At 40.8% G+C, this 19,592-nt stretch overlaps 1 protein-coding gene across 6 annotated transcripts in view; it reads right to left on the bottom strand.

Moving 5' to 3' along the window:
* The window catches only part of spsb4 (splA/ryanodine receptor domain and SOCS box containing 4), a 252,980-nt gene that overhangs the window by 91,781 nt on the left and 141,607 nt on the right, over positions 1 to 19,592 (bottom strand). Inside the window, exons 1-2 of one of the 6 annotated variants that reach the window (XM_062976559.1) lie at positions 9,099 to 12,797; positions 8,772 to 8,899 (exon numbers count right to left, since the gene is read on the bottom strand). The exons of 1 other annotated variant lie outside the window; for it this stretch is intronic. The gene's annotated coding sequence lies outside the window, so the exon portion shown is untranslated. Of the gene's footprint in view, positions 1 to 2,083; positions 2,272 to 2,841; positions 2,944 to 5,695; positions 6,343 to 8,771; positions 8,900 to 9,098; positions 12,798 to 19,592 lie in introns of those variants that run through there. 4 more of the 6 variants (XM_062976560.1, XM_008119644.3, XM_008119643.3 and 1 more) reach the window with 4 other exon arrangements.

Below are 19,592 nucleotides of genomic sequence, written 5' to 3' on the forward strand. Positions count from 1 at the left end.
TATTTAGGAAATGGGAGATTTCTTAAAAGAGCAATTACATTTTGTATAACATTCCCCTATTTAGTTCAGAGACACTAGGTAGGAAGAAAATCTAGTTGCAAAGGTTCTACTGTTAACAAATACCAGCAGCCTTGTCCCCAAACCATGCAAAAATTACCACCCACAGTATAGATTCTTTGAAATGATTACATTTTTATTATACTTATTTATATCCCTCTTTTATCTCTTAGCCGAGATGCAAGAACTGGCTATACATCTTCCTTTCTGCAGAAGGGCCTTTCAAATGGTTCTGAGCCATAGTTCTGTTTGCTTTGAAAGTGGTGGCTCAAGATCATTTTATGAACACTATCAGTTTGGGCCAAACTATACATTCTGAAAGCAAAAGCTAGTAAAGTTTTTTTTAAAAAAAAAACATTAAAGGGGCATGCTTGTGTATCCTAGTGATTTTTTAAAACACACATAGGAAATAGAGAACAAAAGGAGAAATGGGCCGTCAAAGATAGCTACATGAGAAGACCAATGCTAAATCAGATCAAAGGCCAACCTTGGCCACAAATCTCTTTCATAAATGACCAAATCAAGAATCTATGGGAAGCTCACAACAGGACTTGCAATCATGTTCCCTGATAACTGCTACCCGTTGGCATGGTTGTTCTGAGCCTAAAAAGCCATTTTCCTAAAGTGAACCTGTCATGGGATTTTGTTGGAAAGATTTGTTCAGGGGGGCTTGCCATTACTTTCTTCAAAAGTTGAGAGTCTGTATCATGCCCAAAGTCACCCAATAGATCTCCATGACTCACTGGAGATTCAAACTCTGGTTTTACAGGGCTCTAATTCAGCATTCAAACTGCTACACCACAGCAACTTTCTATTCATATTGCCTCTAATACTGGATATAATCGCTATTTCAAATAGCATTTACATATTGATTTCACATGAATTTATATCAACTCCTCTGAAAGTCAATCAAGATGTTGGCTTTATATAATATTCAGTGGCATAAAAAATCATATACTGTATTAAACTGCAAGCACTTAAGCATTGTTATATGGTTTTGACTTCAGAGAGAGAAAGTTTAGTTTGTTTCTGTCTAAAATGTAAATCCAAAAACCTACAAACTATGGATTTAAAATCTATACCACAAAGACCCCTCCTACATAGCTGAATAAAATTCCACAATATTACTTTGAACTGGGACATATGGCAGTGTGGACTCAGATAACCCATTCAAAGCAGATATTGTGGGTTATTCTGCCTTGATATTCTAGGTTATAAGTCTGTGTGGAAGGGCCCGAAAATTCAAAATTGCGTGTAATCAATTTACCTGCCATGATCCAGAAAGTCCCTGTATGTTTAATTAAACTTTGAAGTTTAATTAAACAAAGAGGCCCCCGATGGCACAGCGGGTTAAACCACTGAGCTGCTGAACTTGCTTGATTGGTGGTTTGAATCCAGGGAGCAGAATGAGCGCCCGCTGTTAGCCTTAGCTTCTGCTAACCTAGCAGTTCAAAAATATGCCAATGTGAGTAGATCAATAGATACCGCTCAAGCGGGAAGGTAACGGCACTCCACGCAGTCATGCCGGCCACATGACCTTGGAGGTGTCTACTGACAATGCCGGCTCTTCAGCTTAGAAATGGAGATGAGCACCAACCCCCAGAGTCAGACATGACTGGACTTATCGTCAGGGGAAAACCTTTACCTTTAAGGTAAGTCAGTACCATATTTAACTTGTAAAGAAAACTAAAGCCTTGAGGCTTTCAAGGTCTGACCAAAATAACAGAATTATAACACACAAACTAGGTAACAGTGAATGCTGCCAAGGTCAAGTGTCCAGTTAGTGAAGACAAACCAAAACATGCAGAGCCAGGTCAGAAACAACAGCCAAGGTCACAATCTAGTGGTCAGATGCCAAGAGTCAATTGTCAGAATCCATACTCAAAGGCTAGGTATTCAGGAATACAAACCGCTGTCAGAGTTCAGAAGTTAAACCAGAAAGTCAGGAATACAAACAGAAGTGAAAGTCAGTCCAGAGGTCAAAGTCAGAAATTCAAGAATTAAAAAGGGTCCAAAGCAAGGGTACCGGAAGCCAAGGTCTGAGCCCAGAAATCCAATCCAGGAGCAGCAGACCCAAGGTCCCGGATAAGGAAAGAAAGTTGTCTGCTACCCCAGAGCTACTCCACAGAAGCTTCTTTATTTGGAGGTCTCAGCTAAAGCTCATCCCAAATCTCTATTATTTTAAATGCCACTGACCACAACTCCTTAGGATCAAAGGCCCCTTCCACACAGCTGAATAAAATCCCACATTATCTGCTTTGAATTGGAATATATGGTTGTGTGGACTCAAGATAACCCAGTTCAAAGCAGATACTGCAGGATTTTCTGTCTTGGTATTCTGGGTTATTTGGCTATGTGGCAGGGCCCATAGCCACAAATTTCCAAATGATCACTCAACTGTATTGCTTTGGAGTTGTAGTTCAAAACATCTGCAGGTTTGTGATAGTATATAACAATTAAATGATTTATTCTGGCCTAACAGTCTAATTTGATTTTACAACCCTTATACTAAAATCATCATGGGCTTATTCCCATTCGATAATCATACTAAGTTTAGGTCTGCTTCTTGAGTACAAAATGAGGTCATGCATCCCTATGGAAAAGCAGCCACTCTTAGTAGCCTGCTCTGTTGGCCTAAGGCCTCGATTTACATGTTCTGCTAATATTTGAAGACTCAGGTTTTAAGCTTATGAATCCCAAGCAACATTTCCCTCCCTTCCTCTTCAAATATGTAAAAAAGCATTTTATTCTCACAAGCTAACAGCAGAAGCCAAGGGATCTTACCATCATTCAAACTGGGATTTACAGCTTAAGAGCAATCTTTCTAAAGCAAAGGCTGCTTTCATGCAAGGAGCCTGTAAATAAAGGATGTCAGAGGAACAGTAGTATCAGCTGGTGCTAACACTCTGAAAGCCAAATTAAAGGAGGAAGGAACATGGGTCATCATTAAAAATGGAGAAAGCTATAATTTTTAGAAAGAATAAGACCAGCCATTAAAAAAATCTATGCCTTGGATAGAACTCTCGAAAGAAAGAAAGAAAGAAAGAAAGAAAGAAAGAAAGAAAGAAAGAAAGAAAGAAAGAAAGAAAGAAAGAGTAACTCAATTCCATATCAGATATGAGAAAGGTAAAGAAACTTTTCTTCATTGCTTCGCAACAGCCTCTGTCCTACACATCTCTGCACTGTATACTAATCTAGCAAAAACTAAAATGAACATTTTGTGATATCAAAAACAGTCCCAAATCAGCTTGGACAGGTGGCAAACCTATTTTGGCTGCCAAAGACCATCATGTAGGTCAGGGATGTAAGTGAAGCAAACATGCTGTAAAAGCATGGGAACAGACATGCAGTATGAACAGGAAAAATAAACTCTTGTTCCTCAGAGCATCGTAATCTAGCAGATGGGACACCAGCAAACAGGACATGAAAGATAGACTGTGACAAACGCTTCCCTTCAAAGAGAGTTAGACAGTGACCTACACACAGAACTGGGGCAAGCAGTATCTAGGGAGGAAGTGGAGACGGGAATAGTTGACTGCTCTTAGTACATGGAAAATCCATTACGCTAAGCTTGCCGGGCCACAAGAAGCATGGAGAGTTAATGAGAAGTGCCATGGATCAGCAGGAGACAGGTTTCACTCAGCAAGCATGAAGCTATTCATTTTTAAAGTAGTCTTGAATCTGCATTTAAAAGCTTTCCTTTGAATTATTTTAAAGCCAAAGTTAATGTAAATTTATTTTTAATTGCTTCTCAACCCATTTTTCCACCCAAATAATTAATTATAAACAATTATGTCCATGTAATACCCACTGGACTTGATCCAAGCTGAGTCACACCTCAGTCCAACCAGTCTCAATAGTTGCGCTGGTTTAGTTCAGTGGAACTAAAGTGTCAATAATTGTATGGATCCAATTCCCTATCTGTATTCCAGTTATTCAAACTGCACATACTTTTTGCTTAACCTTATATGCTTAAGACAATATTTTCAAGGCTGCTAGTAATCTGAAGAATATAATCTCCCTTCGACCAGAAATACATTCTTTAATTACTTTTGCCTTTACATTTCTTTGCAAACACTCATAATTGAGAAGAACATTAAGCTTCTAGCTGCCCAAAGCAGAGAAAGGCACACAATGAATACACACATTGAGAAATTGCCTTGGATGTACTGCTCTGAACACATTTCCTCCCACAAATAGTTAATGCAGGGATGTGTTTTTTTTCTGGTTTATAGCTTCATTTTATTCTTCCTCAGCACTGTCTGAGAAAGTCAGAGTGCCTCACAACGCATTAATAAATTAAGCCACAGTGCCCTTGCAAGAAAGGAAGTATTATTTCCCCTCTAGTGCAAGTGATGATACTGAGCAAGAAACAGTTGCAGTAGGTCAAATCAGACAGTGGTAGACACAAATAGGAGGAGGACTTCTATGCTTGAGGTGTTTTAGAGTCTGGAAGCCCATTTTTATCAACAACACCCTAATAAGCATGTCACCAGGCTCAGATTTTTATTCCAGTCCTACACAACATTTGCGTGTGTGTCTTTAAGTCACAATGTACAGTGCCATTTAGTTTATTCCGCTGATAGAAAAAGTAAATAAATAAACTGACTTTCAGCTACTGCTTGTTTTAGTTACAGAGATGGCACAATGTGACACTGTGCAAGCCTGGAGATAGATTGCTCAAATAAATATCAAGCTGAGAAATACCTCTTTGGGAAAACCTCTGCTTCTTCCCAGGGTTAGTCTTTTCACAAAGCAATCTTATCTTGTTATGAATGGTTTCTGCCACTAAGGGCAAAGTAGCACTCTTTTAAAAGGCCGAGGGGAAGAAAAGGCAGCTTAGCACCAAGGATGGCAGCTTGCAATCAACGTGGGTGATCAAAACAATAGATACTCCCTGTGGGACACAACTTCTTGCTCTGTGCCTTTCTCTCACATAGTCTCCAATTCAATATTATTTACTAGCATAACTCCCCAAGCTACAGGTATTCAAGAATGCTCTCGTTTTTCCTCCCTGCTTTCTTCTCCCTCCATCAACTTCACTTTTTTCAAGATTTTTTAGATTTAAGTGATTGAGAAATTCAACCACAGCCCTAGGTGAAAATGCTCAAAAATAGAAATCTCAGCAGTTCTGGAGAAACAGCTTTAGGCAAACAAGCACAGAACACTTTCACATAGAGAATTTAAATCCAAATATTTGTGTGTGTATGTATTTGGCAAGGCTAAAAATACACAACCTCCCACCAGCTCCTTTCCAGACAGAAATTCCACTTTGATGACCAGGAAATTACTCCTACACCACTTTTCTTAGGAACTCCATTCGAATCTATTAAGGACATATCTTGCTTGAGACTGTTGTTTTGCAACCTCCAAAAAAAAAAAAGAATCTTGTGACCCATCACACACAGACACAACTCATTCAGAGACACTAAAGTTTTTTGTAAGCATCAAAACGCCTGTCTTGCCAATGGAGGCAGACCTTTGTCTTGGAAAGGACTGAGGCGGTTCTCAACTGTTTCTCTTTTAAGCGGCCTTTCATCAAACCCAGTTTCTTCTTTTAAAGAAAGACCTTTCGAGAAAAAAAAAAAACAGTCCTGGTTGGTGTAATCCATCAAAGCATTTGCTTTTCAAAACTTACCCTGCAAACAAGGAAGCAGCATCTCTTGGGGGTTCCTGTATTTCTTGGTCGATTGATATATATATTTAAAAGTATACAGAAAATCCAAAGAGAGGCAAAGAATGACCAAGTAGCCGCGTGTAAACAAAGCAGTAGCAGGAGAATTCCTTGGGACTTTACAGTATTTCCTCTGGATCGAAGAGGGCAGCTCCGAGACCCCACAAAATTTCCCTTTCCACCAAAAACAAGTCTTTGAATGTTATTCCTCCCTTCTTTCCCTCTCCAAACCCCAGGGCTGAGAGTCGAGAAGTTGGAGAGCGGTCAAGAAAGGGAAGGGGGGAAAAGAAGAAAGTCCAGCCTTCTTAGGTCGGTTCCCCACTGCCCGGTTTCCTCTCCTGCTTGGGATCCACAAGGTTTCTTTTTCTTCCCTTTGCCTTTTCTTTCAGGAGACAACCCAGGCGAGGAGGGAACTCCCTGCAGCAAACTCCCGCTTCCTCGGTGTGTTTGCGCGCCTCCCGCTCCAAAAGTGGCCTCTCTGGGCAGCCTGCCCTTTCGCAGCCGCTGCCTGGCTCGGGCTCGGGCTCCTTCCAAGGCTGCGAGTCCTTTTGTGCCTCCGCTTTCTCCTCTCCTGGCCGCCTTCGCTTTCTCTCTCCGCCAACTCCGCCTCCTCCCTCCCTCCCCCCCCCCTCCCTTCATGACACAAGCAGCAGCCCAGATGGGAAGAGCCTCCGGCCCCAGGCAGCCCCTCGCCCGTCCCCAGAAGGGAGCCTCAGCCTGCTGATCTCATCCTCGTCACCCAGGGCTACTACTAATCCACTGACCGGGGAATTAGGAACAGATGGCGACGCCCCGTCTCTCTCTCTCGCTCTCTCTTTCTCTTTCTCCCTCTGCCCACCTCCCTTCCAAGAGGGGCCATTGAGCAGCCAGGATGGGAAGCGCGTCCCCGCGCGAACCCAAACAACGCACGCAGGGATCACACGAATCCACCGAAACTTCCCAGCCAAGGCATTTCCTGCCCGTCCCCGGTGCGCCCTGGCCAAAGTTGGCCCAAGGCGGCGCTGCATTATTTAACCCCTTCTGCTTAATAGCCGGGGCCACCTGGACCGGGCGGGGAGGGGGGTGCACCTACACTGCGGAATGGACACAGTCTGGCACTGCTACCTTTGCTCAATGCGGTGAGTTCTCGTTGTACAAGGTCTTATCTGCCAAATCATAGAGTTTCTATGTTCAGGTGGATTCTCCTTCCCCCTTGTTTGAAGCCGTTGTTGCACGTCCTAGTCTCCAGGGCAGCAGGAAAAAAAGCTTGCTCCCTCCTCCCTATGACTGCCCCTCACATATTTATACATGGCCCTCATCATGTCTCCTCTCAGCCTTCTCTTCTGCAAATTAAACATGCCCAGCTCTTGAAGCTTCTCCTCATAGGGCTTGTCCTCCAGACCTGTGATCATTTTAGTCGCCCACCTCTAGACACATTCCAGCTTGTCAACATCTCCCTTAAATTGCGTTGCCCAGAATTGGATACAATATTCCAGGTGTGGTCTGACCAAGGCAGAATAGAGGGGTAGTATGACTGGATCTAGACTCTAGGCTCCTATTGATGCAGTCCAAAATCCCATTGGCTTTTTAAGCTGCTCCATGACACTATTGGCGCATGTTTAACTTGTTGTCCACAAGGACTCCAAGATCTTTTTCACACATACAGTAGAGTCTCACTAATCCAAGCCTTGCTTATCCAAGCCTCTGGATAATCCAAGCCATTTTGGTAGTCAATGTTTTCAATATATCATGATATTTTGGTGCTAAATTTGTAAATACAGTAATTACAACATAACATTACTGCGTATTGAACTACTTTTTCTGTCAAATTTGTTGCAGAACATGATATTTTGGTGCTTAATTTGTAAAATCATAACCTAATTTGATGTTTAATAGGCTTTTCCTTAATCCCTCATTATCCAAGATATTAGCTTATCCAAGCTTCTGCCGGCCCGTTTAGCTTGGATAAGTGAGACTCTACTGTACTGCTGTCGAGCCAGGCATCCCTCATTCTGTATCTTTGCATTTCATTTTTTCTGCCTAAGTGGAGCATCTTGCATTTGTCTCTGTTGAACTTCATTAAGTAAGTTTTGGCCCATCTCTCTAATCCGTTAAGATCGTTTTGAATTCTGCTGCTGTCTTCTGGAGTACTTGCTATCCCCCCAATTTGGTATCATTTTAAGACTTGATGATCATGCCTTCTAACCCTTCATCTAAGTCATTAATACAGATGTTGAACAGAACCAGGCCCAGGACGGAACCCTGCAGCACCCCACTTGTCACTTCTTTCCAAGATGAAGTATATATATGGTATATTCTGACACAGAATTCAGAGTATCACCTAACTGTAATAAATGCTTGTCAAGACCACATTAAGGTGGTCTTGTCCCATATTACCTTGAATCAACACTGTATGATTGAGCCTTCAGTGGTTCAATGGGTTAAACCCTTGTGCCAGCAGGGGAGAGCTCCTTCTGTCAGCTCCAGCTCCACATGTAGGGACATGAGAGAACCCTCCCACAAGGATGGTAAAACATCGAACATCCGGGCATCCCCTGGGCAATGTCTTTGCAGACGGCCAATTCTCTCATACCAGAAGTGACTTGCAGTTTCTCAAGTCGCTCCTGACACAAGAAAAAAAGCCGTATAGCACTTGGCTAATCCAGGGCCCTTCTACATTAAATGATTAGTGTGAATATGCTCATTGTCTGCACAATACTACCTTTCATACAAGGTCCCCCCATTATACACAAGCCTTGTATTCTGGCTTATACCTGGGAAGTTTTTATTTTTTAAACTAACACGCATACTTTACATGAAATTACATTATAGGGATATAAAATGACACAAAAAAGAAAGAATGGCAAATGTCACAACCACAGAAAATTATATAGATGTACAAGCTTCTCAACTAACATACTACGTTTACAATAACTACACTTACAATAACGACATTTACAATAACTGCAGGGTTATATGTTATTTTCAACTTGCCAGATTGTGATTATAGATAACATGCTAACTCTTTCTCCTCTATAATTTATATAAAATACAATATTACCTTCATTCAAGGTTTGTTTCTCCCCCATTATGCACAAGCATTGTGTTTTGGCTTCTACCGGGAAGTCTTGCAGTTTCCCAATTCTCAGGCTTCAGGTGGAGAGAGGGAGGAATATCAAGGTGAGACCACTGCATTGAAAAATATGTGTATACAGTCAGATCACCATATTCACGAATTCCACCATCCACAGCTGAAAAGATTTCCCACCCTGCCAAAAGAAAAATGCCAAAAAACCCTTGATTTTGCCATTTTATAAAATGGATGTCACTTTACTACATCACCATGTATTAAAAAATGGGATGTGGCACTCTTGTGTATCATCCTTACCAAAACCACCCGGTTCTGCCCCTTCTCTTACCCCCCTTGTAACATTACCAAGGCCATATTCACGCTGCATATATTATAGTCCTATTATTATACTTTAGCTGCCATGGCAACATCCTATGGCTGAGAATTCTAAATATGTGTGTTAGTGTGTACTTTCAAGTGGCCTGTCAATTTATGGCAACCCCATGAATTTCCTAGGCTTTTCTGAGGCAATGACTACTCAGAGGTGGTCTTGCCAGACCCTTCTTGAAGAATAGTCTACAGACTTGGTATTCCTTGGAAGCCTTTCCATTGAAATACTAACCAGATCTGACCCTCCTTAGCTTCCAAGATCAGTTGGAATCTGTTGCCTTTGGGGTATTCAAATGCCCCTCCATATGACAGGATGGAATACTAGTACTATAATAACTGCTTCTTCTTCGTGGTGCTTCTGTAGAAATCGCACATATGGGATTTCCTACTGCGCCTGCGCAGCATTTCGGAACCTTCTAGAAGCTCTAATGAAACTTTTTGGTGCGAGCCCCGCCCACTCTCCCGTATATAAGGCCCTGTGGGCGGGGCTAGGCAGTTCCTTTTTTCCGCCGTTCAGTCAGCAACTAAGGAACCTTTAGCTCTATATGGTATATTAATTGATTACTTGGACTTGACTCAGACCGGTTATTCTCTACTGATATCTCTCTCCAACCCTAAGAACACGGAAAGAACTGGTATGCTATTTTCTATGGTACCTTATTTTCAGCCTACACTTCATAAAGGATGCAAAATTCTTGTCTTTGATAGTAAGTTCAACAAGTGGGATCAGGGTGAAACCTATTACTAGGTGCTGGTGGTGCCGAAGGGGCAGAAACAGTTGCACCCAGCTGTTCTTTGTGGAGGTACAGAGCCAAGTAGTCGGCCAAATTGCCTCCTGGCTTTCAGTTAATCTGCTTTCCTCAGCTAAGGTAAAAAATGCTGTCCCATCACACCAGGTTGATGTGAGATTCAGCTGCCAGTGGGTGGAATTGGATGCAGCAGGGAAACTCCCTTTCACTTCAGGAACCAGGATGTCTGGCACCAGCCCTGAGTGTGATAGTCAATGTAATTAATTTGTTTTAATTTACTCCCTGTAGGCAACTTTTGAGTTTCGAGACATTCAAAGGTATTTGAGGGCAACTTTTGAATTTCAAGGCATCCGCATTAAAGTGCATTACTTGCAATGGAATATCTTTATTTCTAGCTATGTCCCCACTTGCCCTGAAACAAAAAATATTTTTAGTGACAGTGTGGACCCGCACTTTCAGATGATAAAGGTGATCTCTAAATGTATCAGTTTGTTTGATATCCTGCCATTTGCCTAGTGTGGAATCACATGCAGTTCCTAACATGAAATAAAGCAGAAAACAGTTAAAACATCAATCAAATCAGTTAGAAGACTGGCGAACAATTACATAAGATATCCAAATATTGGATTGAGATCAAGCACCGAATGAAAACAGAATAAAAGCCTTTAAAAACAGAAGAGGGAAGTGCAACAACAATCCCTTCATTAAAAGACATTTCCACAACATAAGAACAGTTACGCTAGACCTGTACTCTTCTACCATATAAGAGTCATATTGTATCTGTTAAAAAGTACCCTGTTTCCAAAGTGTCAGTCATAGGTTCGTGGGAAACATACAAGGCATTTACAAGCAAATTAGTATTGTCCTGCTGCTGTTAGTGAATGTCGTTCAGTACAACCCTCGATTTGCAAGACCATACTCATACTGTATTTGTGGTTTCATTCATGTCTTACAAACTATGTCATTTTTAGGCACTTTCCAGGTTCTACAGCATGGTTATGGTATTCTTGGGCCAGATGTCCTTCATTTCTATTGGGTTCACAGCAGGGCCGTAGCTAGAGAAATAATTTGGGGGGGGGGGGAGGCTTTTATTTAGTGAATCATGAAGAGTAGTTCCATAACGCAAAATAATTTAGAAATCAGGCTCCATCAATTAACTTCAGTGGACACTCATGGGGATTTGGTTAACCAGTTAAAATTCACGAGTAAACCAGGTTAAAAAAAAAAACCTGAATTTTTTTTGGGGGGGGGGGTTGAACCCCTTACCCCCTTTGGCTACAGCCTTGGTTCACAGTTATCCACAATTATCCATGCAAAGTCCAAGAAAATATACTCCACATATACATGGGTCATACTGTATATATAGTGTAGTATCTACTAAAAAAGCCAAGGTGGTATAGTGTGAATATTGGTTTAGGACTCCTAAGAGACAAGGGTTCAAATACAAGGCCTCAGCCATGAAATTGCACTGTGTGACCTTGAGCAAGTCACACTCTTCCTGCCTCAGAGGATGGCAAATTCCCTCTGAACAAATTTCACCATAAAACCCTGTGATCTGAGGATCACCATAAGTTAGAATTGATGTGAAAGTATAAAACAACCCAGAAGGCACAGAATAACACAATAGCCTCATGCTCCACAATTCTGTTTATTCCCTTTTTAAAGCCAAATTGGGGGTAAAGAGCTAGTGCCAGCAAATTCAATATTTTAATGATACATCATATAAAGCATTTCAATTGCGTCTCCTAAATATTTCTCCAGTCAGCATCACTCAATGATCCAGGGTTTTAATTTTATGAGAGAGACAGGGAGAAAAACTTGTCTGTTATTATGCCTAATTTTATACAGCACAGTCATTTCTGCTGTTCAAGTCTTTTTGTACACTGTAAAGCTCCAAGCCTTTCCCCCATAGATGAGTTCTAAATTCAAAGCTCCAAATCTTTCTTCATAGATAAATTTTTCTGTCTGCATGATTTTGCTTTAACTATATATCCAGGTGTCTTGTAGATGTGCTGGAATACAACTTTTATCATACCTAATAAGCATAGCGATACAATGTCTGATCCCTTCTGCTCCAAAAACATTTGGATCTGTTTGCTGTGGAAGATTTTACGTAATCTATATATCTAGTTTACTTGACTTGTTTTATAATGTATTGTCTTCTGTTGAGACAATACATTTTGGACTGGGATCTGTGTTTTCACCCCCTCAATCAATGAAAATAATTGTTATTACACTAGCTTGGGGTCCCGGCGATGCCCGGGCCATTTGAGAATGGTGTTATTTGTCTTTTAATGTTATGTATTCTGTTTGGAGTGGGTGAACTACAATTCCCAGAATCGTGGCTGAATCCTGCCTGTGCCGTCCGCCAGACAATAAAAAAACTATAAAGCTGAAACGTGCCGTCCTTTATCCGGGCGAACTGCAAATCCCTATAAGCTGTCCTAAAAATATTGAAAGACTGAGTCTGGAAAACTTCAAAAAAAAAGGATGTTTATTCATACAAGGTTGTAAACCTGGCACAGATCTTAAAGTTACAGAAAATGAAACAAATTTCTATAGGTTTTAGTTACAGAATTATCCCTGGTTCCAGAAGGCAAAGGTGATTATAAAACCACTATACCCTAATCACGCTGTCTATATTAGAAGGAGAAACTCTTTCCTTCCCTATCTTTACAGCAAAGATTAGTTCTAGAAGCGACGGAATAACCCTGCTCCTCTAACTAGATTTCCTATTCCAGATCAGTATAATTCAATACTTATCTAATTTGGATAGGCTTAGATTGGCCTGGTTTTGAGGATGATTTGTCCCAGTTAGCTTTGCACAGCTGCAGCACGTTGGAAGACTATAGCCAAAATGAGGCTCCAAAATGGAGACTAGACCCTGGTAAAAAAGGGCGGTCCTAAGATGTTGTACTCTTTGACCAATCATTGCAAAGAAAACTGCAGCCAGCTCTTGCAGACTCCAAGCCACTTTTCCTGGGCTTTTGCAGCCAGAGGCTGAAACAAAATGCAAAGGAGGGAAAACAAACAAACGACCAATAGGTAAGGCAAACCATCGTCCTGGGGGACGGAACACTGCCCAAACCCTGTCAGCATTACAAGTTGGCCATTTTGGGTGTGTGTACCAGGTGTGGTGCAGTACTGTCTGGATGGGGGTGAACTACTGCAATTTCTAGATTCCCCGGGCAATTGCCCCGAAATATCTATCAGTATCCACAGCAGGCAATATTCAGTTTGTGTGCCAAGTTTGGTCTAGATTCGTCATTGGGCTGGGTTCAGTGGTCTTTGGATGGGGGTGTACAACTCCTAAAATCAAGGCCCCTTCCTAGAAATACCTGCAGTATGTTCAGTAGGTCATGAGGGTTCTCTGTGTGGTCCTAGTGTATTGTCGGTGGGGGTCAGTGTTTATCTGGCTGCAGGTGAACTATAACTCTCTTTTCCCCAAACTTGTGCAATATGTTGTATTGGTTATGGGGGCTCTGTGTGCCAAGTATGATGTTCATTTATTGCAGGTGAACTATAAATCCCAGTACCTACTACTCCTCAAGTTTCAGTCCAGTTTCCCTCTAAACCCACCAGTAGTCAAATCTGGGCATATTGGGTCTGCATGGCAAGTTTGGCCGAGAGCCATCATTATTTGGGTTCATAGCGTTCTGGGTGTAGGTGAACTACAACTCCTCTATATTCCTCAGTAGGAGTGACAGTGGTCTGACTTGATGCAGGGTGAACTATAACTTCCACCATGTGGAGTCAATCCCAAAACTCCTCCAGTAAGTTTAGTTGCAGCTCAGTTCTGCTATGTTTGTTATGCAGAGAGATTGGAAAGGAAAGGGCAGTGGGCGGGGCCATGCAAATTCCACAGCAATGGAGTACCCTGGGATGCCTGCCTGTGGTGGAAGAAAAAGCAAAATCTAGGATGAAATGGCCCCCAAACAAAAGCATTCCTTGAGTGGTGGGCTGTAGTGTTTGGGAAGGACATTGGGAGGGGCTGGGCTGCATGTTCATGGCACTCGCTGTAATGTCAGTGGAAAAGAGTGACTTGCTAGATTCTTAACCCTGGGAAGTATAGCCTGTTTGTGGAGGCCAGAGGCTGTCTGTGTGAGCAGACATCTGTGCCACATACACACATACGGGTTTTCGCTTTTATTATGGATTTAGATAGATTAGATAGATTTAGATTAGATTAGATTTAGATTAGATTAGATTTAGATTAGATTAGATTAGATTAGATTTAGATTAGATTTAAATTTTGGACACAGCCTTCAGTGTAATCTTTTTGTCAAATTGCCTTAAACCACTGGTAGTAAAATAGCAACAACAATGTCCCAAATGTAAATGGCTTGCATGCTAACCTATGCAAATTTGTAAAAACTCTGTAACAGAAAGATGAAGTCTGCAGTAGACATAGTAGTTGACAGGATGTTATTAATATATCAGAAAAACACTTCTGATGGACAGCTGCCCAAACCATCTACTGTGCCCTTTGAAATATGGTCTAACATTTCTTTTAGTTTTGACTAAAGTAATTCCACTGAATTTATTAGATTTACCCAGGTGTTGACTCATCATTTGATTGAATAGTTTTACTCTAGTTGGGACTAATGTACAGAACGCCAAGAAATGCTGGCATCTACATTCCCAATGTGGAGGGACACAAGACAAAGTCTAGTGGAGATGAGGTTGCCTTCAAGCCAAGAATACTTTCCAGACCTGGCACCACAAAAAGATGTGATAGGTCATGACCAAACTACTTAAAACACAGAGCAACTCTATGACTTTCAAGTGTACTTGGGGAAATATACAAGGTCCCACCACACACTGTCCTCTGATATGTTCATAGTTGCATACCAGCCCCCAGATTGGTATACTGTGCAACCCTCCAGTGTCTGGATATGGTTATTGGAATCACTGACTTTTGACTTGTATCATATATTGAAACTATAACAAGTTTTTGTGTGTTCCAGATATATGTTTATTGATATAAAAAGAGAAAAGTACTGATTCATTTCAGTGTTTACAAATAGTTGTATCAGAAATCTGTAGCATTCTGCTATATTTTGATGTGATATATACAATGAGACATAAGGGAGATGTTTATGAAAGTGAAAGAAGGAAGATGCCTGTTCTGGGAACATTGTTTAACATCTCTATTAAAGTCCCCAAATGTAAGTCAGTAAATAGAAAGCTTTCACCTGTGTGCAAAAATAGCATTTCATCATCTAACGAAAACATCAAATACACTCATTGAGGTTTATCCACAGCATGTTAAAAATAGCTACTGTCTGTGCTGTAACCATTATTTCATTATGCAAGATGGTCTATGCTTCACTTAAAGTAGAAAGTTGTTATGACAGCACACATAATATCATAAAGCTTCCACTGCTAACTTGCATAACTCTCCTGAAAAGAGAAGCTATGGTACTCTTAGTAGCATTTTAGTTTTCAACTGATTCAGAGCTTGACCTTTCTCAGATACATTTTCAACACTGCCAAATTGGTTGATTTTTAGAGAGATGTGGGTGGGTGTGGATGTGAATGGAAGCGGAAGAAAAAGATGTGTGCTTGTGCTTATTAGTAAGTATGACAAGCATAGTTGAGTTTAGGTCGCAGGGAACCATTCTCACTTGAGGCTACTGCAATATGCTGGTAACAATCACTATAAAACTCTATATATTTCCATTATATAATAGACTGTTTAAATATAAATAGGGAATGAAATCTTTTCTTCATCTGTCTACAGTTGTGACATCCATGTTGTTTACAAGAAACAGGTTTTTTTTTAAGTTACAGTTAGGACAAGTGGAAAGTACAATTAACACAAAACCCTATCTCCAAAATTCTTAGCTATACATTTTACCATCATATGCCAATTCAACAAGTAAAACCCAATTTGGAGGAAGTGAATCTTGATTTATTTACCTGGAGATTAGATTATCATAATGTTCTCTGTTTATAACAGAATTCTAGAAACTGTTTGGCACAAAATTAAGCCGTTTCAGTGTTTATGGAGAGCTAGGTAATTTGCTTGTATCATACCAAGGTTTATCATGTTCACAGGTACCAAGGGCAGGGCCTTTTCACTGGTGGCCTCCATGGTTGTGGAATTCATCTTCTTAAGAATTCTACTAGCCTTCTCTCTTGTGGCCCCATAAGAGCTGTTCCAAGTTCTAAGATTGGGAGGGGGGCTTTCGCTTGGCCCTGCCAACTTCACAGGTATGATTAGTGAGAACACTTTCTCAGAGGTTGCTCCCAGTTTATGGAACTCCCTCCCACAAGAGGTCCATTTAGCCCCTCCCTAGTATCTTATTGCCAGCAGGTTAAGGCCTTCCTATTTTAGCAGGAACATGATTGATTTAACCACTATATTCATGTATACGTCTAGACATTTTAATCAAAACATCAACTCCAAAAACACCTGGGTTGACTTATCCATGGGTCAGTGTGAGTACTTATACCTTAACTATTACCGAAAGAGGAACCATCCCATTCTCTGAAAGAAGAGACCTTTGTCAATTTTGGAAGAAATTAAAAGAAGCTGTACTCTCTCCACCATGGCACTGCTTCTGACTTTGTTGAATGCCTGGGCGGGGAAATGGCAGATATGGCCAGGGGCATCTGTTCCCCTGAGGGACTATTGCTGGTTTCCCTCTCCATGGAATGGCCCTCGATTTATTCACGGGTCATATACAGTTTCATAATTTTGGCCCCAGAGCTTGCCCTTGACTTATACATGATTTTGACTTACAGGTGAAAATATATATGGTAAGTCATATCTTAAAATATTGCACATTTTAAAGCTAAGCTTTTATTTTACATTTTGTAAGTTGCTTTTGGCCCCTTGGCAGGAGAAAAGAAGAGTATATATTAAATGAATAAAATAAATAAATATGCAGGTTTTTAAAGAGTTGTTTATTCTTCCATTGATTTGGTTCCTGGCATCCTTTATGTGTTTTTATTCTATTTGTTGTTTTGTTTTTAGCACTGATGTTGTAAGCTCCTTAGAAAGAAAGAGCTTGCCCTAAAGATGGAACAGTAAAATAATACACTAGATCAAAATATATGGGCTCATCTAATCCAGAATTCTCTTGCTAACAATCTAAGGTCAGATGTCCATGAAAACTCAGAAATGGATGGCTATTTCCCCTTGTTTGTCATTTACATTACAAAAGATAGAGGTGACAAATTGAAAGCTGTTCACCAGTTCAATTTTTCTTTTTGTGCTTTCATGGCTTTTATTCTGTCTTATACTGGGAAAATACAACATAGACACACCTGAGGAAGCAGACAACATTACTTTATATGGGATGGAAGGGATTACTTTATGATTGTGCAATATATATTACACCTATGATCTCCACAGGACATGGCTTCTACCAAATGTACTTAGAAAAGCACTATATGTATATGTCCTTCCCTCAAAAGAGAAAACATAATGCTGAACTTTTAGTTTTCCTAAATGTACATTGAAAGAGACAGGTAGTCTCATATGAAGCAAGTTAAATTGCTGAAATTTTAGATAATTTCAAGGGCTTTATCTGATCTTTATTTCATATACACTCACACTTGCTATAATCAAGTTTATTTTGATTACACCACTAGGCTTCTTCCCTAAGGGGAAAATACATGCTGATATAACTGTTGACCTTTTTTTCACCTTGTCACAATATCCTAAAGCAGAACTGCACACATTTTGCAGGCAGGCAGCTACAAATATTTAGCCAGGTTTTGCATCTTATATCTATAGCTGTGGTTAATTAGCTATATTTACTGGAATCCAACTTGCATTTTCTGCCAGGAGGGCAAAGGCTATTTTTTGATTACTTGGTATATTGGATTAAAGTGAGGGCATTACAGTAACAGAAAATATTCTTGAATAAAATATTACCAATGCAGTGCTCTCAATATATACACAGAATCTGAGTCCTACTTAGTTCAATAATAGTTTACTTTCAGGTAATTGTTCAGAACCCTATGTCTAAGGCTCCCATAAAACTAACCTAACACAGAAAGAAATGACTTAAATCCAATTGTGCTTACTACAATAGACCCACTGAATCAATGGGACTTACATAAATCTTGACTTACCGATTTTCCATTGAGTCAATAGCTCTGTTCTAAAGGAAACCCAGTAATTGGATTCAGGCTATTTTAAACGTTGAGATGAAAACATGGATGAATATCTGAGCATAGCAGGCCTAACACTGTAAAATGTGTACATCTAAAATTGCAAATTTAGAATAAAATCCTTTTTATCCACAGAACTGGTACCCACAATTTCATTTATCTATGGCCCACAAAATATGCCCTCTATGCATTCTCTAGAGCAGGCATGGGCAAACTAAGGGCCGGGGGCCAAATGCGGGCCCCTAGATGCTTACCTCAGGTTCTCCTTATTTTCCATTATTATTATTATTATTATTATTATTAATATTAATAATAATTTTATTTTTATACCCCGCCCCATCTCCCCGAAGGGACTCAGTGCGGCTTACATGGGGGCTAGCCTGATAAAACAATCAATATCAGTAACACGACTATAAAACATACCAGTAAAACATCAATAGCAATAAAACAATCATTAAAATCGGCAAGAAGCATACGAAAAACATACAACATTATGACATGGTGGCTCACCGTAATCTTATACCAAAAAGACAAAGGAGGGAGGCACACAGCAGCTGAGAGCCCTTTGGAGTGCTCTGAGTCACTGTGTGTCTTGCCCTCCTCCTGGCATAAGGACGATGTGAGTGGCCCCATCCATGTCAGGAGGATGGCTCAAGGAAGGCACGTGGTGGCTGAGAAGCCTCTGGAGCACTCTCAGCCACCACCTGTCTCACCCTCCTCCTGGCATAATGCCAAGAGGACAGCCCGAAGATCAGGGGAGGAGGATTGGGATACTCGCAGCATAAGCATGGGGTGAGTAGCCCCGTCCTTATCCCAGGAGAATAACCTGAGGATGACTGTGGCTCTGCCCTTTCCTGCCCCTCCCCACCCAGTGTGTGCCCAGCCCCCCCTCTCTCTTGGCCCAGCCTGCAATGCAGCCCCAAGGCAAAAAAGTTTGCCCATGCCTGCTCCAGATCCTCCAGCATGATCTGTGCTAGTTTCAACCAGAAGTCCTTCATTTCAATAAAGTTTACTGTTATTTGTGGGTGCGTTTCTCCCTTGAAAATGGGGGTTGTCCTGTATTCATACAGTCATGGTGGCTGGCTACTTCTGTGTAGAATGGTAGGGAAACCACACTGAATTTTTGTCTTTCTGTAAAGGAATTAATCCGAATGCTAAACTTTTTACCTCAGTTGCTTCAATACCTTCAATGCCACTTTTGAATTCAGATGAAATTCATCATCCCACTAAAGTTAAAGCTATCTGTCAACACCCCAATAGAGGAAACACAAATACATCCAAACAAAAACAGGTATTGGGTGCAGTTTTTTCAAGTATTCACATGATACTAAACATAACTTTATTGCTATAAAATGGGGCACTTCATTTTTATGCATGTGCCAGACTATATCAGATGTCCATGAGTGCTCAGAAGGCTTGTGTCAGGCCCGTATCTGAGTGGGAGAGGATCTACCCTAGCAAACCTTTTGTATCATTATCCCAATACCCCCATGCATATGGGATATATTGTGCATGGTGATCATGATATGAATAAGAATAACAGTTT

This window comes from Anolis carolinensis, chromosome 3, assembly GCF_035594765.1.
Source record: "Anolis carolinensis isolate JA03-04 chromosome 3, rAnoCar3.1.pri, whole genome shotgun sequence".
NCBI classification, from domain to species: Eukaryota; Metazoa; Chordata; class Lepidosauria; order Squamata; family Dactyloidae; genus Anolis; species Anolis carolinensis.